A 26,004-nucleotide genomic window follows, 5' to 3' on the forward strand; every position below is an offset into this window, starting at 1 on the left:
TCACTTGAGGTCACGAGTTTGAGACCAGCCTGGTCAACATGGTGAAACCCCATCTCTACTAAAAATGCAAAAATTACCCGGATGTGGTGGCGGGCACCTGTAATCCCAGCTACTTAGGAGGCTGAAGCAGGAGAATTGCTTAAACCTGGGAGGTGGAGGTTGCAGTGAGCCGAGATCACGCCACCGCACTCTAGCCTGGGCAACTCCTTCTCAAATAAAATAAAATAAAATAAAATAAAATAAAATAAAATAAAAGGCAGAGAAACAAAGGAGATTTCCTCTGATCTTAAAAACAGAAGTATTTGTTTCACAGCGTGGATAATTGAAGATCTGCATAGAAATCACCTAGGGTCCCGCCCTCCCTCACAACAGACTGGGATAGAGGGAAGGAGGGCAGGAGGTGGGCCCCTTGTCCACGAGAGCCTCCTCCCACCCCATCCCCTTCCTCAGGAGGGCGGCCTGCCCAGTGCAGGCTCCCTTCTCCCCAGGTAAGACCCTGGCGTCTCTACAGGAACACCCACCTCCCTTCCCTGCAATCCACTCCAGCTGCTCACGGCCAGTCAGGGGGGGCGCTCTTCAGAGAGGAGCAAACGGTTTGGAGGACAGCCTGAACTCCAACGTCCCAGGTGTGGCTTGCCAGGAAGCACAGAGGAAGGATGCAGGTCCCCAGAAGGAGGAGGCGCAGGAGGACGATGAGAGAGAAGAGAGAGAGACAAGAGAGGCAGACTGCCCAGCCGGGGGCTGAGCACAGGATCTGGCTGAGGCCCCCTGGGGAGGGGCAGAGGCAAACAGGCTGCTGCTTCTAGGCTGCTCGGGAAGATACAAGCTTGAAGGGGCTGCAAGGCAGGACTCACTGAGGAGCAGTCATGTGGATGCCACGCCTCTCACATGGCACACACTGACAACATGCAACTCACATGCAACACAACACAACACGCATGTACAATGGGCTTATACAACACTGACAACACACACTGCACACAAACACACACAACCTATACAACACATACCCAATACATGTGACTCACAACACAATGTGCATTTATAACACACTCATACGACACATAACCAATACATGCAACTCACAACACAACATGTGCGTACAACACACTCATACACACATACAGCACACGTAACTTACATACAACACAACACGCACGTACAATGCACTCATACAGCACACACAACACACAACTCACATACAACACGCACATGCAACACACTCATACAACACACAACACTCATACAACACACAACACACGTAACTCACAACACAACATGCACACACAACACTCATACAACATACATACAATACATGCAACTCACAACATACACACACAACACACTCATACAGCTCACGTACAACACATGCAACTCACGTTCAACACAACATGCACGTACAACACACACAACACACGCAACTCAACACAACATTCACGTACAACACACTCATGCAACACAACACTCATACAACGTACACACAATACATGCAACTCATAACACAACATACACATACAATACACTCATACAACACATACAACACATGCAACTCACGCATAACACAGCATGCACGTACAACACACTCATACAACATATAACACATACAACATGCACACAACACACGCAACTCAACACAAATACATGTACAATTCACTCACAACACACAACACTCATACAACACACAACACATGCAACCCATAAACACATGTACAACACACTCATACAACACACAACACTCATACATCACACACAATACATGCAACTCATATACGACATACACATACACACATACAACACACAACACTCATACAACATACAAAGCATGCAACTCACAAATACACGCACAACACACTCATACAACACACAACACTCAAACGTACAATAAGTGCAACTCAACACAATATGCACATACAACACACATACAACCCATGCAACTCACATACAACACAACACACTCATACAACACATTCATACAACACACACTATACAGATTCTAAGTATGAAATAGAAAACAGCACACTCACAGTTTCTAAATTTGATGAAAACTTTTTTCAAGAAAGTCGTCCAACATCCAAACTGGTACCATGTCCTCATTTTCAGTTGCTGTTCAGATTCAAGCATTTTTATCATCTACTCTATGAATTATAATAATACAGCATAAACCCATTTTTCATTTTACACCCACTTTGCTGTGGGGTGCTCCAAAACAGGGGCCAGGAGCCTCAGAGTCGTCCCTCGGAACAAAACACAACCGACACTCAGAGGCCAGGAAGGGAACTCGGGGGGTGACACACACTCTCTCATCTGCAGAGCTCTGCTTCAAATACTTTACACGTAACCAGGCTGGAACGGGTTGGTGAGGGTACAGACATGGCAAACTGAGAAGAAACTGGCAGGTGGAGAAAGATCAGTCAAAATCCAAGGAAAAATGCTGAACATTTTCCACAAATAGTTCACACAACAGACGATACTCAGGCTACTGAAAGTTTATTGAGAGGGGTCTTGCTCCAAAGAAAAAGTTCTCTCCCAAAGTTATCAAAGATTCACAGCAGGCACCTGCCCCCAACACACCATCTTCCGAGGGCCTAGGAGTCAAAAAGAAGGTAAGACAGTAGTAAGGGTACAGGGAGAGGAGAGCGGGAGGGGACCGAGAACTCGGAACCAAGAGATGGGCGGACACTGAATGCCTGACTCCAAGGTTATCACCCCAGAAAACAAGTCTGTTTAAGTCCGTAGTAACAGTGTTAGTACTTTCACTGAACCTGCACTCAACACTGGAGAACCTCCCTGTGTTATAAAGACGATCTGAAAAATAACATTAATTCACAATGTAGAGTGATGATTCAGCCACAGAAAATAAAACTGACATAATCCACTACAAGTCACACTATGTCTGTCTTTAAGACTGGTTTATGATGCAGAAAAGAGGCAGTTTGAGATCTAAAATACTTAAACTGGCAAACACCTTGTTTCCCTGAATTCTCACAACCGTGGCACCAGCTAGAGTAAGACAGAGTGGTTTTCAGAGCTTCCAGAACAGCAGAACAGATCAATCATAAATATGCAAAAGTGATCTGAAAACAGAATTAATTAATATTCCACGTTTTGGCTTAAACTAGTCATGTGATTTCCAATAAGTGGGAAACATTCACACCGATTTTTATAAGAAAGTTCAATGTGAACACATAGTACAGAACATTGCCTTTGTTTTGGAATTTATTTATTTAATATGATAATTTCATTTGTATTTAGTTATTCTTGATGTTGAATGCTCATCTTTATTAATGATGAGCTACCCATTTTCTGACTGAGGAAACAGAAAGTTGTCACTGCCTAACAGCAATACTCAAAACAGCCTGTATGAAAGGAAAAGGTATATCTGTGTGCACACAGATGCATACACATGCATACACGTACCTATACATGTACACACGCGTGTACATATGTGCATACACATACACACATACACATGTGTGCATGAGCACACATGCATGCACACATATACACATACATGCATACACACGCATATGCACATACACGTACACTCATATACACACGTACACATGCACACACATACATGCATATACACGTGCACATGGACACGTGGACACGCACATACACACGCATACACACATGCACACACATGCATGCGTACATGCATACGTAAGTATCATCTCAGGTACGTGGATTCAAAATTCTGATGCAAACAAGAATAATTACAAAACAAGGTAGGGTGTCAACAAGTGAGAATTGAGATGAAAGTTCTGATATGTTCCAGAGACGATACGGGAGGTCGTCACATCACATAAATATCTTACCCATTTTAAACGTGACAATTCCTGCCAACATCGGCCTGGATTAAGATGATTTCATTGACATAAGGAACAGAAAATATAGTATTTATTCTAATGAGATTCTGTAATCATTACATTATTTTCACAATTATAAGTAATCACTAAATAACTTCCTCCCAAGGGTCTAAAAATAAAAATAAGATAACAAAAGAAAGTCACAGTCCTGAGAGCTTTATCATGCAAATCACAACTGTGAAAATCAAGCATGTTTTTGAGACTATGCCCTCCTCAAATATCCTTCCTGGAATTTTGTACCAGTAATGGCTGGTAATTAATTGTTATACCAGCTGGAAAGTATATCATTGGGGGTACGTGAAGTAAACATGTAAAGAGAAATGAACACACACACTTGAACCCAGGCCTCATTTCACAACTGTTTCCTACTTTCGATTTGCTTAGTTTACCTCATGAGGTACCTCGAGGAGAGAAAGCAGAGCTGGGATCTGCCCCGAGGCTGCTTCGGGAAGAGCTGGGTGGGCACCAAGACCCTCAGACCGAGGGCTGAGCTGCGTGGCTATGACCCCATCACTGCAGCTCCCCAAGCGTGTGTCCCTGTGTGTCACGCAAACCCCTGCCACACAGGTGACACACGCCACACGCCTGACACAGGCTCAGCACACAGGGAGCGATCAGTAAGTGGTGACTAGAGAGAAGTGACGGCCTTCAGCGTGGATGGAGAAAACAGGCCACAGACTCACAGAGGAAACGCCACAGATCCACAGACGGAGAAAACACCACAGACGCACGGACGGAGGAAACACCACAGACGCATGGAGGGAAGAAAAGTGCCACAGACGCACGGAGGGAGGAAAAGTGCCACAGACGCAGGGACGAAAGAAACGCCACTGACGCACGGATGGAAGAAACGCCACAGACGCATGGACGGAGAAAACGTGCCACAGAGGCACTCACGGAGAAAACAGTCCACAGATGCACGAACAGAGGAAACGCCACAGACGCACGGACGGAGGAAACAGGGCAGAGACGCCTATACACCAGTGTGGAACGTCGGACAGGAACGTCCCGGCCATGCACTGTCCACTCCCCCTAGAGACTTCCCACCCCAGAGCACTCAGGATGGCTGTGGAGCGCCTGCCACGCACCCCAGAGGCGAAGCTGGGGAGCCAGAGATGAGCAGGTTCACGTCCATCAAATGCAGCTGCAATCCCTGTAATAACTGGAGGTCACTATTAAACAGAAGGGCACTTCACTTGGAATAAAAGCACTCTGCATAAAAGAACTAAAGATTGGCTGGAGACAGCTTAGAAACCGTCACCATTATTCTTGTTAGTGACAGCGAAGCTTCAAGAGTGGTCACTTTTCCTGTAGAAATCCCACAGAGGTGATTCCTGGAACTCATTTAGAATATTTCTTTCCCAGAAACCACACAACCAAGAACTTAATAGTGCCGTCTCTTGACCAGAAAGATTCAGATTTCTGATGAAACTAAACCCTGTCCAGCCTCCTGATTCTAGAAGATGCTGTACAGAAAAGCTAACTCAAAGGGGTCTCATTTCTTTTGTCATCCACGACACATAAAAAATTTTTTTAAATATACAAAAAATGTAGGAATCGTACAGTGAATACCCATGTGTCTACCCCCTGGATCACAGACTAGATTTAAATGTAAAGTTCTAAAGGTTCCCAGCTAAGGAAATGTGCAGTGTAAGCCTCTACCTGGTTAGAACCAAGGGGAATGGAATGAGCTTTCCCCAGCCTTGCTGCTCAGCTGGGAGGGGCTGCCACAGCTCAGCCACCCCACCCCAGAGCACCCAGGATGGCTGTGGAGTTCCTGCCACCCACCCCAGAGGTGAGGCTGGATCCCCATTCGCGGTGTTAAGAATGAGCCAGCCTTTAGAGGCCATGTGGTCTATACTTGAATAGAAAATGTTCCAGGAAACTAAAGATTCCAATGCGTGCACTGAATTCCTAACCATTTGAAACCCAGGCTCCTCATCTATACACGAAGAACAACGCTCTCTCCTGGGAAAGCATTTCAGAAGGACGAAAAAGGATCCACATGAGAGCAGCTGAAAACTACAAGGCATCATGCAATTATAAGCCTTTTTCTATATCTTTGTTTCAAGGAATGTCAGCATTCTAAATATTGCAGTTCATCCCACATCACCTTTCAGGAGCAAATCATAACGATCAAAAGTATCAGCAGAATCACTACCAGCTCAGTCGCCATGTGCTTCTTCTTCCTGCATGACAATTCCTGCAGAACGATGGGACCATCCAAGAATGGCTCCCTGCCATCATGTGCCCATTCTCCTTCCCCAGGGGGCTATTCCTGTACTCACGGGGCATGGGAAACCTGTATAACGCCACCAGAAAGTCCTTGTTTGACTTACACACTTCCCAGAAGGGCTGATTTTATCCAGAATCCTAACTGTGTCAAACACTAAACCTAAGAAATCATCAAGAAACCAAGGAAATGTAAGGCCATGTCCTGCCCCGGGTGCAGGGCTACTAGGGGAGAAATAGAAAATGAGACATGAAAGGAAACTTTTAAGATATTCAGACCATCACTGGATGATTCCAGGAACCCATTACAGATCATTGCTGTTCCTAATAACAGGAAAGAAATTCTAAAATCCCAACAGGCATGGTGAGTCCCTCACTTGCATGAAGTCAAAATAATAATCCATCACTCTCTTCAAAAGGACAAAAGAAAAACTCTACTTCCTCTTCATATTAATTTGTGTACAAGCGACTTAAGTGAGAAAATCTTAATGTCTGGACTGTGATATCAATAGCAAAATAATCCCAAGATTCCCAATTAAAAGATAGAGACGGCCTGAATGAATTTAAAACAAGAAAAACCGACTATATGCTGCCTACAAAAAACACAGTTCAGCTGCAAAGACACACATAGACTAAATGTGAAGGGATGGAAAAACACATTCCACATTAATGGAAATCAAAGGTAAGCAAGAGTAGCCATATTTATTTCAGATCAATCACAATTTAAGTCAAAAACTGTAAAAAGGAGAAAAAAAGGTAATTATATAATAAAGAGATCAAAATAGCAAAAGGATATAACAATTACGAGTATATGTGCACCCAACAACAAAGCACTCAGATATATAAAGCAAATATTAGTAGATCTAAATGGAGAGAGAGGTCGGGCGCGGTGCCTCACGCCCATAATCCCAGCATTTTGGGAGGGATGTGGAGGCAGGTGGATCACCTGAGGTCAGGAGTTTAAGACCAGCCTGGCCAATATGGTGAAACCCTGTCTCTACTAATACAAAAAATTAGCCCAGCATGGTGGCACATGCCTGTAATCCCAGCTACTTGGGAGGCTGAGGCAGGAGAATCACTTGAACTCAGGAGGTGGAGGTTGCAATGAGTTGAGATTGCACCTCTGCCCTCCAGCCTAGGCAACAAGAGCAAAACTCTGTCTCAAATAAATTTATATATACATATATATGTATAGAGAGAGACAGGGAGACACCAACACAACAATAGTAGGAGCTTCAAAATCCCACTGTCAGTACTGGAGGTCATCTAGACAAAAAATAACAACAAAACATCAAATTTAAAGTCCAGTGTAGACCAAATGGACCTAACAGACATTTACAGAACATTTCATCCAACAGATACAAAATGCACATTCTTCTCAGCACATGGAATATTCTCTAGAATCCACCACATGTTAGGCTACAAAAGAATTCTCAATACATTTTTTCTAAAATTGAAATAACATCTAGGATATTCTCAGACTCTAACAGAATAAAGCTATAAATCAACAACAAGGAACAGACACTTCTCAAAAGAAGACATTTATGCAGCCAATAGAGACATGAAAAAATGCTCATAATATAGAATGAGACCACCACTTCTCCTGTTGTCTTTCCCAGCTTTTCCCCGTCTCCCCTTTTCCCTAGTTTATAAGACAGGAGAAGGGGGAGAAAACAAAAAGTTAGAAAGAAACAGAAGGAAGATAAATAGCTAGAGGACCTTGGCACCACCACCTGGCCCTGGTGGTTAAAATAATAATAATAATATTAACCCCTGACCAAAACTACTAGTGTTATCTGTAAATTCCAGACATTGTTTGAGAAAGCAGTGTAAAACGTTTTGTTCTGTTAGCTGATACATGTAGCCTCCCATCATGTTTTGTCTGAGGCTAGTCCTGCTACAATAATCACTCGCCATCAGAGAAATGCAAATCAAAACCACAATGAGATACCATCTCACACCAGTTAGAATGGTGATCATTAAAAAGTCAGGAAACAACAGGTGCTGGAGAGGATGTGGAGAAATAGGAACACTTTTACACTGTTGGTGGGACGGTAAACTAGTTCAACCATTGTGGAAGACAGTGTGGTCATTCCTCAAGGATCTAGTACCAGAAATACCATTTGACCCAGCCATCCCAATACTGGGTATATACCCAAAGGATTATAAATCATGCTGCTATAAAGACACATGCACACGTATGTTTATTGCGGCACTATTCACAACAGCAAAGACTTGGAACTAACCCAAATGTCCATCAATGACAGACTGGATTAAGAAAATGTGGCACATATACACCATGGTATACTATGCAGCCATAAAAAAGGATGAGTTCATGTCCTTTGTAGGGACATGGATGCAGCTGGAAACCATCATTCTCAGCAAACTATCGCAAGGACAGAAAACTAAACACCGCATGTTCTCACTCATAGGTGGGAAATGAACAGTGAGATCACTTGGACACAGGAAAGGAAACATCACACACTGGGGCCTGTTGTGGGGAGGGGGGAGGAGGGAGGGGGGAGGGATAACATTAGGAGATATACCTAATGTAAATGATGAGTTAATGCGTGCAGCATACCAACTTGGCACGCGAATACATATGTAATAAACCCGCACATTGTGAACATGTACCCTAGAACACAAAGTTTAATTTTAAAAAAAATCAACAACGAGGAGAACTTTCAAAACTGTATGAATACATAGAAATTAAACAATATGCCCTTGAATAGCCAATGGGTCAATGAAGAAATGAAGAAGGAAATTTAAAAATTTCTGGAAATAAATGAAAACAGAAACACAACATATCAAAGTTTATGGTATACAGCAAAAGCAGTATTAAGAGGAAAGTTTATAACAATAAACTCCTACATTTAAAAAACAGATTTAAAATAAACAACCTAACAACGAACTGCAATGAGCTAGAAGAGCAAGAACAAATCAAATCCAAAAGTGGTAGAAGAAAAGACATAACAAAGATCAAAGAGGAACTAAATAAACTTGAAACTAACAAATATAAAAATGAAGAAAAAAATGTTGGTTTTTTGAAAAGATAAATAAAATAGACAAACCATTAGCTACACTAAGCAAACAAAAAGAAATCCGAAAGAAATAAAATTAGAAACAGAAAAGGAGAATGACAGTTGATACCACAGAAATACAAGGGATCATTACAGACTATTTTGAACAACTATATGTCAACAGATTGGAAAACCTAGAAGAAATGGATAAATTCCCGGACACGTACAACCTACCAAGATGGAACCAAGAAGAAACGGAAATCCTAAAACAGACCAATAATGAGTAACATGTATGACTAAGTAATAATAAAAAGTCTCCCAACAAAGAAAAGCCCAGAACTAGGTGACTTCGCAGCTGAATTCTACACATTTTTGTTTCAATTCTTCTCAAACTATTCCAAAAGTATTGAAGAGGAGGGAATCCTGCCAAGTTCATTCTTCAAGACCAGCATTACCCTGATACCAAAATAAGACAAGGACACAATAAAAAGAGAAAACTATAGGTCAATATCCCTGATGAACACAGATGCAAAAATCCTCAACAAAATACTAACAAACTGAATCCAACAGCAAATCAAAAAGATTATACACCATGATCAAGTGGGATTTATCCCAGGATGCAAGGATTGCTGAACAAACACAAATCAATAATCATGCTACATCACATCAACAGAATTAAGGACAAAAACCATAATATCATTTCGATAGATACAGAAAAAGCATTTGATAAAATTCAACGCTGCTTCATGATAGAAAGTCTCAACAAAAGAGGCACTGAAGGAAAAATACCTCAACACAATAAAGGCCATATGTGACAAACCCACAGCTAACATAATGGGGAATGGGGAAACACTAAGAGCTTTTTCTCTGAGATCTGTAACAAGACAAGGACGCCCACTTGTGCCACGCCTATTCAACACAGCACTGAACGTCCTAGTCAAGAGCAGTCAGGCAAGAGAAAGAAATCAAGGGCACCCAAAGTAGAAAGGAGGCACTCTAATTGTCTGTTTTCAGACAATGTGCTCTTATATATTAAAAAAAAAAAAAAAAAAAGACTCCAGCAAAAATCTCTTTGAACTGATAAACAAATTCAGTAAAGTTACAGAATACAAAATCAACATATAAAAATCAGTAGCATTTCTATAGACCAACAATGAGCCAGTGAAAAAAGAAATCAAGAAAGCAATCCCATTTAACTACAAAAATATAAAATAAAAATAAAAATACCTCAGAAGAAATCTAACCAAGAAGGTTAAAGATCTCTATGAGGAAAACGATATTCTACCCTCGGAAGGTAGAACAGTGGCTTCTAGAGACAGGAAAGGGCGGCGGGAAGGCAGAAAGGGAGAGGTTATCTAATGGATACAAAATTACATCTAGATAGTAAAAATAAGGGTTAGTGTGCTATAGCCTTGTAGGGTGACTATAGTTTACAATTTATTGTATATTTTCAAGCAGCTAGAAGAGAGGATTTTAAATATTCCCAGCATTAAGAAATGACAAATGTTTGAGATGATGGACATGCTAATTACCCTGAGTTGCTAATTACACACGAAAAACATGTATTGAAATATCATACTGTATCCCATGGATATGTACTATAATGTGTCCATTAAAAATAATAATTGTTAAAAACCCAAGGGTCATTTCTCATGTGTCCTATGTCAGTGTTGTGGTCCATTGGTGGAGACCCAGCCATTTGCAAGTAAGACTATAGTCACTTGAGCTGAAAGCAAATGAATCGTCACAAAAATTACCACTGGCACCGAGTCTTCTTTCCAGAATTTCCTGCCCACAGCACTGCCACAGTCACTGTGGGCAGGAAAGACACACTAGCACCCAAGTTTCAACCCCAGTACAGTTGATGCTTTTATTTCTCTGGTTTGGAATAGGTGTGTGTTCATAATTTACGTTTACTCCAACTGTCCCCTTGCTTAAATAGCTTCTTAAGGATAACTTCCTCTTACTAAATCCCAACAGCTTCTGAGCATCCGTTATATTCTCCAAAGTAAATAAAAAGAGAAAACGTGTTGAAAGCCTGATAATGTTCACTTAAGAATCCAGCATGATGTACAGCTTGAAATGGCTACTCCACCTTGTTCCTTTACATGACTTTTAAAGTAGCCCCAGTTATTATACATAATTGAGGTCATAATTTCTGCAATACCATTAGGTCCACGAACGGTAGGGCCAGAGGACTTCAAAGTCTGTCTCCGATTTTTTTTTTTAAAAAAGGGAAAGCTCATGAGAGTAGGTAATGAAAATAAATATTCACACAACTCGGAACAGGGGATGGTGAAACATAAAACTCCAGCCTGGCACAGGTGTCCAGCCAGTGAGGGTGGGGACACAGACTCATAGGGTCCCCACAATCCCTCAAAAATGCCACAGACAGGTGGGTGGCCTGAGACAGAGCCAGGCTCCGAATTCCGGGAGCTGTCTGGCTCATGTGCACCTCATGTGGTCCACACTGCACGAGGATGCCCAACGTCACCAGTCCCGGTGCAGAACACAAGAATGCCCCATGGCATGAGCCCCCGCTGCACAGCATAGCCCGAAGGTGCCAGCTCAGACTCCTACACACGCTGGTCACCAAGGCACTGCCCTCCAGGAAGGAGGACCCCAGAGGTCGTGGCAGGGTGAGGTTCTGCTCTTCATCATCCGCGAGCAGAGGGGAAAGTCCCAGCAGACATTTGGGGAGCCTCTACACGTGGTTCTGGGACTCTGAGTGGAGGTTCAAAGATGTCCCCAGGTACGCCAGACTCAAACCTAAAAAAGACCCATTCTTCCAGATATGCCCAGACTGGAACCTATATAGGCCATCCTTCCTAGCTTTTCTCTGGAAAAGCAGGCTTAAAAGAGTATCGACTAAAAGGGGCCACCAGGAAGACAGAAGTCCTATCTTTAAAAAAAGATTTTTTTTTTTTTTTTTTTTTTTTTTTTTTTAAAAAGAGGCACTGAGGCTCTGACCCATCTGAGCACAGAGTACATGCTCGGCAGCCTCTGTCAGAGCAGAGCAAGTACACACATGCTCTCCATGCCCTGTGCTCCCAGCACCCGTGCTCCCCGCACCCATGCTTCACACGCCCGTGCTCCCCGCACCCGTCCTCTCCACGCCCATGCTCCCTACACCTATCTGTGCTCCCCATGCCTATGCTCCCTGCAGCCGTGCTCCCCGCACTGTGCTCCCTTCGCCCATGTCTGCTCCTCGAGCTCTCTTCCACTGGTTTCCTCTGTACATCCCTCTTGATAGTCACTGTCACTGTCACCTCGAATCACCTGGCTAAATGGAGGTAAAGAAAAAGTCTAGAGTAGCACATTGGAGGACAGAGTGGAAGTGGCTATTTACCAAGCAGGGCTATGAGATGAGCGCATCTGATCCCCATTAATCCTGACGGTCAGTTGATTAGCCCTGTTCAACAGCTGGGGACACTGAGGTGTGGAAGGACGGGCTTGCTTACCCCAGACGATGCTGACAGTGTGGGCCCAGCCCAGTCCCACAGCCACCAGGAGGAGGCTCCTCACTGGGCAGGCGCGGATGTGCAGCCCAGAGAACGCTTGGGACCCTGGCACAGACTCCTCAGGAAGGAAACAGAGAAAGGCCCACAGAGACTCAAGCAGCACAGAAGAAGGTCACCCACAAGTTAAAAATAGATGTTTGTGCTTTACCGTCCCAGAGTGCTAAAAATCCAACCCACTCACACGCACAGCCTGACGTGAGCCTGGCCTCCTGCAGCACTGGGCTAAGCGAGAGACGTACCTGCCTCTCTCCCGACAATAGCAAACTTGGCAGCTATTCTTCAATGTACTTGACACGCTTCTGTGAGGATTAAGCGACACTCTGTCGACACTGGCTAAGGTTAATCCTGACACAGCCAACCATCTAGATCTGCAGTGAACAAACAACTTACTTTGGATGATTCTGCCACTAACAAAGACCCTGAATCTCCCACCAAAGCTTAGTGACACGACTTACCTTTCTGTTTTCATTTCAGGTACACTGGCCCACATGATCTAATTTACCTGCTGATAATGCCTTGGAAAGACCACCAGGGGGCCCCACACCATTTTCAGCTTTAGAGGGATGTGAATTTCCCTTTGATGAGAAAGGTGATGGGGAAATAAAACAAGGATCCAAAACAGATGCCTGTGTGTTTCCTGGGAGTGATAAAGTCAGGAACTGCCTCTGTGTGTCAGGCGAGGGAATAACAGAGACAATGGCACCAACTCCTGAGACAGAAGACCTGATGCATGGTGCAGCCACCGCCTGTGGCCAAGGAAATTCCAGGGAATGTAGACCCCAGTTGTATGGTACAGCCACCATGTGCGACCACAGAAATTCCAGGAATGCAGACCCTCAGTCACATGGTACAGCCACTATCTGCAGCCACAGAAATTCCAGAGAACGCAGACCCTCAGACACATGGTACAGCCACTATCTATGGCCATGGAAATTCCAAGGAATGCAGACCCTCAGTCACATGGTACAGCCACCATATATGGCCACGGAAATTCCGAGGAATGCATACCCCAGTCGCATGGTGCAGCCACAGCCTGCAGCCACAGAAATTCTGGAGAACGCAGACCCCAGTCGCATGGTACAGCCACTACCTATGGCCATGGAAATTCCAGAGAACAGAGACCCTCATTCCCATGGTACAGCCACCACCTATGGCCACGGAAATTCAGGGGAACGCAGACCCTCAGTTACATGGTACAGCTACCACCTGTGGTCACAGAAATCCTGGGGAACACAGACTCCAGTCGCATGGTGCAGCTACCACCTGTGGTCACAGAAATCCTGGGGAACACAGACTCCAGTCGCATGGTGCAGCCACCACCTGCAGTCACGGAAATTCCAGGGAATGCAGACCCCAGTCACATGGTACAGCCACCATCTATGGCCACGGAAATTCCAGGGAACATAGACACCAGTCGCATGGTGCGGCCACCACCTGTGGCCATGGAAATTCTGGGGAATGCAGGCCCCAGTCTCTAAAGTATGAACTTCACTGCAGTGAATGTGGAAGAGTTTCTCTCTGTGCAGAGCTCAGTATCCAGAAGGGGAGATGGCCCCAGGAATGCCTTCCTCCTCTTCAGAGCTCAGGGCCTAGGGCTGACACCCTTGGGAGGGGTCCTTGTTCAGCAATTGTGCCTGTGGAGGGTCCCCCAACACTCACCGTGCACCTCCTAGGAGCGGAGGCTACAAAAGGGAGCCAGAGACCAAGCTCTGCTCAGACAACAGTGAGCTGATGGCCTTCCACTCTAAGTTCAACAGGGACCCAGGGACCAAGCTCTGCTCAGACAACAGTGAGTTGATGGCCTTCCACTCTAAGTTCAACAGGGACCCAGGGACCAAGCTCTGCTCAGACAATAGTGAGCAGATGGCCTTCCACTCTAAGTTCAACAGGGACCCAGGGACAAAGTTCTGCTGAGACAACAGTGAACTGATGGCCTTCCACTCTAAGTTCCAACTGCATGGAATGTGTATTCCATGAATGCTTGTTAAATGAATGATTCATATAAGGTCATCTGTGCTGACCTTTGCTGGTCTGCTGAATGTGAGCTTCAGAGCATAGGCCTCATTCCTGGAGCAGCCAGCTCTTCCCAGAGCGACGGCCGCTGCAGGGCAAAGCCCAGAGCTTGTCCTGCAGCAACACACTCAGGACCCTGCGCTGGGCACGCTGGGGGCCTCTCCAGCAGAAGATCCCCAGCCCGGACCGTGCAATACCAGTGAACCCCAGGGGAGTCCCAAGTGCTCAAAATCATGTAAATGTCCATTGTGATTTAACATATCAATTTTAGAAGAAAGGGCATATTGCCACCTCTCTCCTCAAACTAGGGACTATAAATCGATCCATCACCCTAACTGAGACTCTGCCTTAAATTCTGCTAAAACTACCATCCAAACACTCAAATTTACATTAGCGTTAAGGGAAAAAAAAAAAAACTAAACCAAACACCTGTAAGAAACGGTCAAGTAACCTGTGATACATCAACCCAAAGATTAAACATGAAAACAATGAAGTAGCAAGATATTAAAAGAATATAAACTCTATGTACATCATGGTCCAAGGTTCTAAAATTACACAGAAACAAAGACTGGAATGGAAGGGGGATACGTTTACAGACACATTTTTTATTTTTTAATTTTTAATATTGCTTCTCTAATGTATGATTTGACTAACCAGATAATTCAGCAAAAAATAAAAAAATAAATTGTGCCTATAGATAAATATGTAAAGAATCCTTTTCTTTGATGCCAATGGAATTAGTTTGGGTCTGACCCACAGTCTTCAATCTTTTAATTAAGACACAAAAATCATCTTTCAAGCTGTTAGGAAAAAAAGAAGAAAAAGATTGAAAACCAGGAGCCCAGAAAAAAAGGACTCGCTATGTATCACAGCGTCTCTCCACGCCTCTCCACCAAGGACAGTGCTCCCTCTTTCCCCATTTTCATACCTACTGCACAAAACACTTAGTAAAGAACTATCTCAATTCATGAGTCACACAGCACAAAGGGCCAGTGTCTCTGCCAAACATACCCTGCAGCCCCAAAACGAAGAGGCAACTGGTTCCTTCCTTCCTCAGTGAAGGAAGAATGAGAGGCTGCTGGTTGTCATTTTAAATCTCACACCTCAATGTCTTAGCACTTTCCTGCTTTGTTGGTTTCCAGGGCTTATTAAAATTAACCACCCCCCCCCCCCCCGCGGATATTGAAGAAAGAAAGCAGGAAGGTTGTGCAGGCTTCCAAGAGGCAGAGCCCTGCTTCCGCAGCCACCTCTGTCTTTCTACCCACAGCAGCCGGGTTTACCAATTAGTCTCCCTTAAAGAGCAGTTTATGCTCATCGCGAACAAATGGATGCAATTGCTTCTTTTGAGATGCAGCAAGTTTTGGGCCCTCAGCAAAAAGAAAGAAAGAAAGAAAAGAAAGAAAGAAAAGAAAGAAAGAAAGAAAGAAAGAAAGAAAGAAAGAAAGAAAGAAAGAAAGAAAGAAAGAAAGAAAGAAAGAAAGAGCCGGGCGCGGTGGCTCAAGCCTGTAATCCCAGCACTTTGGGAGGCCGAGATGGGCGGATCACGAGGTCAGGAGATCGAGACCATCCTGGCTAACACGGTGAAACCCCGTCTCTACTAAAAAATACAAAAAATTAGCCGGGCGAGGTGGCGGGCGCCTGTAGTCCCAGCTACTCTGGAGGCTGAGGCCGGAGAATGGCGTGAACCCGGGAGGCGGAGCTTGCAGTGAGCTGAGATCCGGCCACTGCACTCCAGCCTGGGCTACAGAGTGAGACTCCGTCTCAAAAAAAAAAAAAGAAAGAAAGAAAGAAAGAAAGAAAGAAAGAAAGAAAGAAAGAAAGAAAGAAAGAAAGAGAGAAAGAGAGAGAAAGAAAGAGAGGGAAATAAAGAAAGAAAGAAAAAAGAAAAGAAAAGAAAAGAAAAGAAAAGAAAAGAAAGAAAGAAAGAAAGAAAGAAAGAGAGAAAGAGAGAGAAAGAAAGAGAGAGAAAGAAAGAAAGAAAGAAAAAAGAAAAGAAAAGAAAGAAAGAAAGAGAGAGAGAAAGAGAGAGAAAGAAAGAGAAAGAAAAAAGAAAAGAAAAGAAAAGAAAAGAAAGAAAGAAAGAAAGAAAGAAAGAAAGAAAGAAAGAAAGAAAGAAAGAAAGAAAGAAAGAAAGAAAGAAAGAAAGAAAGAAAAAACAGGGCACTGGCACAACAGTCATAACCTCTGCGTGGCACACACACAGAAGGAAAGTTAAAGCCCTGGAGGCGGAGGCGTTCGGAAAGGGAAGGTGGAAGTAGGAAGGACGCCCACGGGATAGAGTGGTCAGAAACAGACCACCTCACCAAAGGGCGCCTTAGACGTTCCAGAGGACAAAATGCTCCTCTTTCCAGGGTAAACACCCATTTGCCAAACTCAGCCAGTGACGGTAAGCAGGAGTTTGCTTTTTTTTTAAGGCGTCTGAGTAACGATGACAAGAGCAAGAAATGAGCTTAATAATGGGACTGACAGGGCCCTGGGCTGGTGACTCTGCTGATGTGCACAGCATCAAAACCCAGGTTCCTCAATGCGCTCCCTCTGCAGTTCAGGACAGCACTACAACTCACCCCATCAATCACTGCTTAAAAAATCAGTTCTAAAAAAAGACGACCCATTTGAAAGCAGCCGGAGGAGGAAGACAGAGAGTGTCTCACAGAATCCAACCGCTTGTAGCCTCGGAACCATAACAAGAATATGAAACTAGCGGGTCCAGTGTGAGGCAGAACAGAGACGCCGTCACGGCTCTCAGGAGGCTGAGCAGGAAGCGCATGGCTCAGGCCCTGCAACGCCCTAAGGGCGCCTGGAGCAGCCCACAGGCCTGTGTCCTTCGTGTGGGTTCACCTTCCTAGTTTCCTGGGTAAATTCAATGTACAGCATTTATTCGCCAAGAAAAGAACATTCAAATCAAACTACTGTCATAACTCTGAAGGGCTCTTAACACTCCAGTCCACACGTTCAAAAGCCCACAAATATCAGTGCTGCCACTGTGCAGGTAACAATGTTTTGGATGCATCATGCACGTAACCAGTAACGACGTTTTCATGTTTTCCGTAGCCATCTCATTCAGGATACTAAAATGATCTGTGACGACTTGATACTTAGTTATCTGTGATTTTCAGATAGATTTAACAAGGCTACCTGGCCAAGAAGGCCTCACCCTCCTGAACCTGGGCACCGGTGCCCCTACGTGCACCTGGGGCCTGGGGAGCGCAGTCTCCACCACCTCTCGCTCTTCAATGTTAAATGTCCTCCCGGAGCGCCTGCGTCGTGGGCCCAGGCTCGGCCCCTCCTGGAGAGCCCTTTCCACATTACAGGACAGGGGAAGCCCAGAGCCCGCGCTGCAGCGCCACTGACGTCCCGGAGTCCCCGATTCCTGCTCCTTCCCGTCCGCGGAGGCTGGCGGGGAGGGCCTGGGACCCATTTTAGTTTTCGGTTTTGTCACGAGCCGGAAGGCGACAGCACATGCGAGCGCAGGAAACCCTTTTTTAAAATCTTCCAACGGAAACGCGAGGGGCTGCCTGACTGCCTCGGAGACGCTAGGCGGGAACCCAGAGCACCCCTGCCGTTTCCCGCATTGCAGCAGCCGGGACCCCGCCCACGCCGCGGGGGGCCCGAGGCGACAGGAGGCCCGCCGGGATCCGGCCCTTTCTTCCTCGACAAGCTGGGGGGTGGCGTGGGGCGGAGTTGGGGGGCGGGGGCAACTTAAGAAGTGATCGCGCTGTACCCAGGATTCGGAGGGGAAGCCCGGCCCCATCCTACAGCTCAGAGGCAGAACGACCCCGGAAGGTGCTCCAGGCGACCCCCTCTACCAGGCTCAATTTAAAACATAAACCGGAGAGGGTGGAAAGCTCACTATTTTCCGAATGGAGGTTCCTATCGCCATGTTCCTTCCTCCTCCGCCCCACCCGGCATGGACCCCGGGGCTGCCTTGCCGGCTCCCGCCGCCCCGCAGGTACCCCTGCCGCTCCCGGGCACGGGCTTCTCCCCAGTTCTTCCCATCGCTTCCCCGCTCTTCTCCCCAGTTCTTCCCATCGCTTCCCCACCTTTCCCCGGGTCCTCCCATCGCTTCCCCCTCTTCTGCCCGGTTCCCCCATCCCCTTCGCCCTGTTCTCCCCTTCTCCCTCTTCTCCCCTTCTCCGTCCGTCCCTCCCTCGCCGCCCGGAGGGGGGCGCGCACCTTGAGCATGTCCCCCGCTGGTCAGCACGCCGATGGCCTTGCCGGCCCCGGAGAGCTGCTCCAGGAACTTCCGCAAGGAGCCCTTGGGGGCCCGGGAGTCTTCCGCGTCCAAGACGAGGAGGCCGAGGGCAGCCGCTAGTCCGGGTGCGCAGCAGGCAATGGAGACCCTGCCCGCGTGCGCCCGACTCGGAAACGCTGCCCCGCCCGCGCCCCCGCCCGGCCCTAGCGTCAAAGGGCCTTGACGGGCGGGGCCCAAGCGCACAGGAGGGGCTGCGGGGGTGGGGCGCGGCTAGGGGCAGGGGCAGGGGCAGGGAAAGGGGCAGAGAAAGGGGCAGGGGCTGGCCGGGGCCGGGTGTGAGCAGGAGGACCTACGCGGGGGTCGTCGTAGGTGGCTGCCGCGCTAGCGGTGGGTGAGGTCGCGGAGGCGGGGGTAACACCACAAGTGGGCGGAGTCCCTGGGGGTGGGGCCGCGTTGCCGGTGTGCTACCCTTGCGGGTGGGTTGGAGGACTCTGGTTGGGGCCTTTAGAGATGCCCGGAGCGCCACAGGTGGGGGCAGGGGCAGCGACCGGGGGAGGGGAGACCGCAAGGGGGCGGGGTCACATCGTTCGCTGGGCGGGCCAAGGCAGGGCGGAATAGAACGCCGGGAGCATCTCCCGGGGCGGGGAGGGGGGGGGGCAAGGGAGACCGTGAGTGGGCGCGAACGCCGGGGCCGGTGGAAACTCCGCACTTGCGGGGAGCGCCGATGGCGGGGTGGGGTGGAATTGGGGCGCGGAGACCCCACCTGGACGCGGAGGCTCGCGGCAGGCCCGGTAGATCCGGCTGTTGTCAGCGCCGAGCCCGGCCGCGCGCACAGCTTCTTGGTGGCGGCAGGATTCCTCCTGGGGCTGCGCTAGGAGCCTCTGCGCGCGGCTTCCTCGATCCCCGCCCCCACGTTTTCTCTGCAGCCTGAGGTCGGGAAGGACGCTCGGAGAGTGGATCCTCCAGGTGGTGGGAAAAGCTGAGCGCGGCGAGCTTAGCTATGACGAAGCAGCGATTTCCCGGGTCCACGGGGTCTGTGGCGCTCCCGGGCCCCCAGCTCGTCCCGTGGGGAGAAGAATCCTTGGGGTGGGGAAGAGTATCGGGGCGCTACACTCAGAGACGCATGGGCGCGCGAAAGTCAGAGTGGGATAGGAGGAGGCGCAACGGGACTGACCTGGCGGGGAGGCGGGACGACACTTCCTCCCTACGGACAGGCGCGCTGCTGTACGCTGTGCCGACCTCGGCTGACTTCACCGGCCAACTCCACGTGCTGAAATACGCACATTCAAAGCGCTGTGCCAGTTGCCCATCCACAGCTTAACAGCCTGGTGCCAGTTACCTGCGATGGGACAGGGAGCAGCCCCTACAAAAGCACGGGCTTATGGGATCCCGGTTCCTTCAGTGCTCACCCCACGAAGAAGGGCTCCCAAACGGCCCCACTCGAGGGCTTTCCGGAGGATGGTCCTGCGCAGTGGGTGTTTGTTGAACAGATAGGAAACAACAAAAGAGACTAAGAAGAGGTTTGTTCTATGAACCCGGGAAAGTGAAGCAATCGCAAAGGAGAGTCTCACCAAAGGGCAATCCTGGGGAAAAGATGGAGAGGCATGGATTTTTCTTGGATGTGTGCCTCATCCTGGGGCTCATCCCGCTGAGCATCAAATATTCATTGCAAAAGAGGAAAAAAAATATATGCTGCAGACAATGCTGGATGGTCTAATCTCTCCCTTGGCCAGAATTAACGGCGAAATTCCTAACCCCTCGTGGTCCTCAGAATCACCTGTCCTATGCACACCCCCATTAAACCACTGAAGTCCAGTTTCTGGGAGCTCAGCCAGGAAATGTGTAGTTTTAAACAAACCACCTAGGTTATCCTGATGAATGCAAAGTCAGAGAGCGCTGCTCTCATGCAGTGAACCTGAGCATTATTCTATTAATTAAAAGGGAGAGGCGAATCCTGGCTGTCTTAAGGTGGCAGTTGAGTGGCCTTTGCCTTCTGGCGGGCAGAAGAGCAGACCGAGGCTCTAAGCACCTGCACCCACAGTTGGGCTCAGGATCTGTGCTGGAGAATAGAAGGGCTAATTTAATTATTCATGCCTTTTTAGAGCACGTTACATGTGGAGAAGGTGGGCCACACTGAATTTTATTTTAGCCAAATACCCGTTATCTCCTTATACAATTGATATTTTTATATTGAACATTAGGGGATTGGTCATTTGTCATCAAATTGTCTGTAATACAGAAAATGATAGATACAACCTAACAGTTCAAACATGATGAGTTAAATAAATGATGGTAAAAATATGCGCTGCAATAATATTTAGTTGCTGTTACCGCTACAAAGATATGTGTCTACTGACATGGAAATATGTTCAGGACATACAAATAAGTGAAAAGGCAGGCCTAGACGCAGTGCGAGCCTGTGTGTGAGTGCGTGCGTGCGTGTGTGTGTGTGTGTGTGTGTGTGTGTGAGTCTGCATACATCTGTAAATGTTTCTGAGCATTTTATTTCCTTTCTTTTGCTTAGTATAGGCAATGCCATTTTTCTCTGCGATGAACAGGTATTGTTTAGGGAATAGAAATAGCTAATGAAAAACAATAAAATTTAGAGTGTCAAGACCCCCAAGGTTACGGATTATGTTCAAAAGTTTGTCTGTGTATAAGGGCTGGGGTCAGGGTGGTCACTGACGGTCCTCACACATCTGTTCTTATGAGTTTGGCCCCTTGCTCAGTCAGTCAGGGAATTAACATATATTAATATATACCTGTAGCAAAGATGGAAAAGAATAGCTATGGCTTTTTTTTTTTTTTTTTTGAAAGTCATGTATTTCAATGTTGCTACAACTAGAGGTTTTTTTTTTTTTTTTTTTTTTAACTTTGGCCTTAGCAATGAATCTTCTAATTCAAGAGGAAGATATTACATGCCGTGCTGACCGTACAGCTTCCACCCAGTAGGACCTGAGGTGTGTGCTTGTTCTTTATTGTCCCTTGACAGATTACTCCAAAGGCCCACACCAGCACACACTTATACCCCAGGAATGATTACTCCTTGGGCCAGGAGTTCAGGCAGGCTTCACTGGGCCCTCTGCCCCAGGGGCTCTCCAGGGCTGCAGCAGGTGTCTGCCTAGGGCTGCTGTGTCTTCTGAAGGCTCAGGCTCATCAGGGGAGGAGCTGCTTCCATGCTCACTTCTGTGTTGCTGGCAGGATTCTGTTGCTTGCAGGCTGTTGGACTGAAGGCCCCAGTCTCTCTGTGGCATCAGCTTCAGGTTGCCCTCTGCCCTGGGCGGGTGACTGGCTTTGCCAGAACTAGCACCTACCAAGAGCCAGGGGGAGAGTTCCAGTGGACAGAACCTCAGCTCCTCCCAATCCAATCTCAGGAGAGACCACCATCTCTTTTGCCTGGTTCTATTCATCAGAAGTGAGCCGCTGAGTCCAGCCCTCTTCTAGGGTCTGGCTGTGAACACTAGAGACAGCGGCCAAGGGGAGCCACTTGGGAGGGTGGTGCTGCCTGGGACCTGCCTAGGACAAGGTGAAGGAGAACATGCATAGGGACAGCTGCCCTTCCCACTTCCCCTCAGTGGTGAGCGCAGGAGTTGCCGATGTGCCCTAAAGGAGTTCTGGCATCCCAGGAGGGAAGCAGCTCCCAGCCATGAGGACACCATGACCCAGTGCCCCAGCATGTGGGGCTGCACATCCCAGGGCTACCTGAGCTGCAGCCTCTTCCCCTTCTCTGCTGTCTCGGCCTGTGCATGGAGTGGGCATCTCAAATCTGCAGGGGCCAAACTGAGCTCAGGCCTCTGCACCCCCCACACAACCCCCCATCGCTCAGTCTTCCTTACCTCAGCTCCTGGTGACTCCATCCTCCCAGGGGCTCAGGCTGAAGCCTTGCAGTGCTCTTCCACCCTGGCATCTAAGTCCCTCAGGAAAGTCCCCATTGGCTCTTCATTGCATCTGGAGCCACTAGGGCCAGGCCACCACCTTTGACCTGGACCGGAACAGGCTCCCTCCTCATCCCCTGCTCTGCCCCAACCTCCACCCCACCTCCATGTCTCGGGTGTCCTCAGCTTCAAAGTCAGGGTGCACCTATCAGGATGTAATTCAGGCATCTTCTCTGCTGACTCGGAGTCACAGACCCCACACAAGCCACACTGGCCTGTCCTCTGGTCCCTTCAGATCCTGGTGCTGCCCAGAGGCCCATGCAGGCACCCGACAACCTCAGGCCTAGCCTGCTCTTTCCTCAACCCAGGCCCTCCTCTCCGTACCGACTCTGCCCACTTTCCACAGGTCTGTCCTGCAAGGTCTCCTGCACGGTGAGGCCTCCCCAGATCACCCTCTTAGAAATTTTGGGCTCCATGCACACTCCTGTTCCCTCCCTGCTGCTCTTAAAACATCCTCGTCAGTGTCACACATGGGGCATTTCACCTATCTGCTGGGCTTCTCGAAAGGTCCCCTGGCTGAACTCTGAATGCCGTGGATTCAGAGATCTTTGACTCTTCCCTGCTGCAGTCCCAGGGCAACAGCAGAGCCCAGGACAGAGTGAACCTGTCATGGGTGCTGCTGAATGAATGAATGAAGGAGGGAGGGAGGGAGTGAGTGAGTGAGTGAAGGAGTAAATGAGTGAGTAAATGAGTGAATGGGTGAGTGAGTGTCAGTCAGTGAATGAGTGAGTGAGTGGATGAGGGAAGGAGAAATGAGTGAGTGAGTGGGTAAATGACTGAATGAGTGACCGTGAGTGAGTGAATGAATTGCCAAGGGAGTCAATGAGTGAATGAGTGAGTGAGTGAATGGGTGAGTGAATAAGTGAGTAAGTGAATGAATGAGCGTCTTAGTGAATGAGTGAGTGAATAAGCAAGTGAATAAGTGAGTGAATGAGTGAGTGACCGAGGGAATAAATGAGTGATGAGTGAGTGAGTGAGTGAATGAATGAGTGACTTAGTGAATGGGTGAGTGGGTGAATGAGTGAGTGAACAGATGAGTGGGTGAGTGAGTGAATGGGTGAGGGAAAGAGTGAGTGAATGAGTCAGTGAGCGAACAAGTGAATGAGGGAGTGAAGAATTGAGTGAGTGAATGAACGAGTGAGTGAATGAGTCAATAAATGAGTGAGTGTGTGAGTAAAGGATGAGTGAATGAGTGAGTGAAGAGGTGAATGAGTGAGTGAATGAGTGAATGATTTGAGTGAGTGAATGATTGAGTGAATGAATGAGGAAATGAGTGAGTGAGTGAATAAGTGAGTGAATGAGTGAGTGAATGAGTGAATGGGTGAGTGAGTGAAAGGGTGAGTTAGGGAATGACTGAGTGAGTGAATGGGTGAGTGAATGAGTGAGTGCGTGAGTGAATGGGTCAGTGAATGAGTGAGTGAATGAGTAAATGAATGAGCAAGTGAGTAAAAGGGTGAGTGAATGAGTGAGTGAGCGAGTGAAGGAGTGAATGAGTGAATGAGTGAGTGAGTGAATGAGTTAACGAGTGAATGAATGAGTGAGTGAATGAGTGAGTGGGTCGCTCAGAGGAGATGAGGACAGGAGTTGCCCTCTGACTGCTACAGTAGACAGGAGCTGAAGGAGTCTGAAGGGTGGGATGTGCTCACTCGGTACATACACCCTGCTCCACACATCCCCAGAGAAACCTAGTCTCACCAGAGTGGTCGCTTGAGAATTATTAGTAACAACCTTTTTCCCAATATTTCATATATGCAGGATGATTTCTTACTTTCCTTGAAAATGCCAATCGTTTTTTGGACTTGGAATTCTCCACTGCTGGTCCACGCCACTGTATTCTCCCATAGGGGTATCCCCCGAGTTGGAGAAAGAGTCATTCCCAGGAATGGATAAAAGCCAGAAGGGCATCATCAGGTGGGGCACCTTCTCCTATCATCCTCCCCTTCCTGTCTGGGTTACCCTGAGTGACTTGGTTTGGAGGTCTACAAAATGCGGACATATCAAATTTAGATAAAAGCCTAAGCAGTTTAAGAGGTTGCAGTGCTAGCAGGAAGGTCTTTGGCTCCCGGCACCCTCCTCCTGTCCAGTCTCTGCTGGACCCAGGACTCTGACTCCACCTTCGGCCTTGGGGGTTTCCTCCCTTCCTTCCCAGCCACTGAGCCGGCTTGGGCTAATCTGCAACCGCAGAGGTGCAGCCCTCCTCCTTTCCTCCTGCCTCTTCCTCTCTTCTCACTTTCCTTCTGCTTCTTTCAGGACTTTGGAAAGTCCAAGAATAAGCAAAACTGTAGACCAGAAAACGCTGCCTTGAGCCCATTCCCCTCCCAGCAGCTTCCCTTCAGACTCCTTGATCTTGAAAACTTATTTTGCTTCGTATCTAGATGCTAAACTTTATATAGAAAACAGGTGGGGTTGGTTTCTTGGCCGGGTACAGTGACTCACACCTATAACCCCAGTGCTTTAGAGGCCAAGGGGGAACGATTGCTTGAGGTCACATGTTTGAGACTAGCCTGGGCAACACAGGGAGACCTCGTCTCTACAAAAATTCAAAAAAAAAAAAAAATTACCTGGAGCGATGGCACATCTGTAGTCCCAGGTACTTGGGAGGTCGAGGCAGGAGGATCACTTGAACTCAGGAGTTTGAGATAACAGTGAGCTATGATTATATCACTGCACTCCAGCTTGAGTAAGAGAGTGAGACACTATCTCCTAAAAAAATAAAAATAAAAAGTGCTGGAGTCCAAGCCCACAGCCAATTGCGACATGTAGATCTTTCATTTTTACAATCCGCCTCTCTTGTCTAAGTGCCAAATGACACTTTCATTGTGTGCAACTACTTCCACTTTTGACTGGCTTCTCTTTCCTTATGTATTAAGAATCAGGTTGCATAGAGTTCTGAGAAAATAAACTAATAAATCAGCTGCGTGCCATGGCTCATGTCTATAATCTCAGCACTTTAGGAGGCTGACACAAGGATTGCTTGAGACCAGGAGTTTGAGACCCGCTTTGGCCACATAACGAGATCCTGTCTCTACAAAAAATAAAAAAATAAAAATAAAACGTTAGCAGGACATGGTGGCACACCTGCAGTCCCAGCTACTCAGGTGGTGGAGGCCTGAGGATTGGCTCGAGCCTGGGAGGTTGAGACTGCAGTGAGCCGTGATCATACCACTACACTTTGGCCTGAGTGACACAGTGAGACTCTATTTCTAAATAATATAATATAAT

General features: G+C 47.3%; 1 long non-coding RNA gene across 3 annotated transcripts in view; it reads right to left on the minus strand.

Moving 5' to 3' along the window:
- The window catches only part of LOC135966737 (uncharacterized), a 134,909-nt gene extending 109,432 nt beyond the window's left edge, over positions 1-25,477 (minus strand). For all 3 annotated transcript variants that reach the window (XR_012421829.1, XR_010580267.2, XR_010580271.2), the window contains exons 1-3: positions 25,344-25,477; positions 20,022-20,117; positions 18,829-19,927 (exon numbers count right to left, since the gene is read on the minus strand). This is a non-coding gene — a long non-coding RNA (uncharacterized lncRNA). The remainder of the gene's footprint in view (positions 1-18,828; positions 19,928-20,021; positions 20,118-25,343) is intronic.
- Positions 25,478-26,004: the final 527 nt, after the last annotated feature.

Source organism: Macaca fascicularis, chromosome 13 (assembly GCF_037993035.2).
Source record: "Macaca fascicularis isolate 582-1 chromosome 13, T2T-MFA8v1.1".
In the NCBI taxonomy this organism is placed as follows: Eukaryota; Metazoa; Chordata; class Mammalia; order Primates; family Cercopithecidae; genus Macaca; species Macaca fascicularis.